The sequence below is a fragment of the Meles meles genome, chromosome 20 (genome assembly GCF_922984935.1).
Source record: "Meles meles chromosome 20, mMelMel3.1 paternal haplotype, whole genome shotgun sequence".
NCBI lineage: Eukaryota > Metazoa > Chordata > Mammalia > Carnivora > Mustelidae > Meles > Meles meles.
In genome coordinates, this window is record NC_060085.1 from 18,210,092 (window position 1) to 18,211,671 (window position 1,580).

Here is a 1,580-nt window from a genome sequence, read left to right on the forward strand (position 1 = left end):
GCAGCAAGAGGACTTGTCTGTAGACACATGCTTAGAGCAGACACTCTCCTTATTTGGATTGTATAGTTATTTTAGGTGTATGCTGGAGATTATGACCATTACCTCTGCTTAGGGCCAAACATTAAATACGTTCAATTAAGTGTTTCTTTGAAAAGCTTTTGCTTTCAAAGATTTGTATTACGCAAATAATACAAAATAATTATAGCCTTAGAAAATACAGATAAGCACAATTTAAAACATCTGTAATTTTACCATCATCAAGGACACAACTGTCAACATTTTAAACGGTTTTTTTTTTTTTAACATTTTAAACTTTTTGCGTGTGTGTGCATTGTAAACATACAACCAGTATTCGTTTCAGAGTCAAATAAAGGAATTGAAAGCTCTCCCTCCTGGGGATACCTTGGGGTTCAGTCAGTTAAGACAGTTAAGTGTCTACCTTTGGCTCAGACCTTGATTCTAACGTCCTGGGATTGAGTCTTGCATGGTGCTCCCTGCTCAGCAGGGAGGCTGCTTCTCCTTCCAGCTGCGGCTTCCTCTGCTTGTGCTCTCTCTCTCTCTCTCTCTCTGATGAATAAATAAATAAATAGAATCTTTTAAAAAAAGAAAGTTCTCCCTCCTTGCTTGAGTAGACATCCCCCGAATGGGATCAGCCCAAGAAGACTAACATGTGGAAACAGTTCCACTAGCAAGTCCAATACTGGAAAACTTGATGTCTGAAATGTGAAATGGCAGCAAGGAAAAGCATAGTTTCACCATACCGTTTCCCCCCATTCACTTGGGCATGCTCTCTGAAATCCCAGAGGAGCACTGGGGGCAGGAAGAACAATGCACTGAGCTGGGAGGTCTGAGTTCTAATATGATTCTGCTTTGGGGCAAGTCAATTTTTGCTCATTCATTCAGTCTCTATTAAGAGCTTGCCAATTTGCTAAATACAAACAGTCAGTGTTTTCCTGCACACTAGCCTGAAATGCCCTTCTTACCCCCATAGTCACTTCACTCAGCAAATATCCACCCTTTCCAGGAAAGCTCTACCCTCAAACATCCTAACTGATCTATTCCTCTGTTATCATCCACGTTCCAGGCACCATATGTTTACATTTGATTCTGTGATTGGATCAGGGTGAATCTCCCCGCCAAAATGACTACAAACTTTAAAGGGTAGGGACCCAGCCTTTTTCTCCCCCTTGTATAGTACCAGCCAGTGCCTGGTACTCAGAACATACAGATTGAATACATGTTACAAAGAAAAAGTGTAATCCCTATGCGGAGGGGGAGGGGAAGAAGAAGAAGAAAAAAAGAAAAAGTATGAATGCTTTTTGAAATTTTTTTTAAAGATTTTATTTATTTATTTGACAGAGAGAGAGATCACAAGCTGGCAGAGAGAGAGGAAGGGAAGCAGGCTCCCCGCCCAGCAGAGAGCTCGATGCGGGGCTCGATCCCAGGACCCTGGGATCATGACCCGAGCCAAAGGCAGAGGCTTTAACCCACTGAGCTACCCAGGCACCCCTGAATTTTTTTTTTTAAAGATTTTCTTTATTTATTTGAGAGAGAGAGAGAGTGCCCAGAGCAAGTGAGAG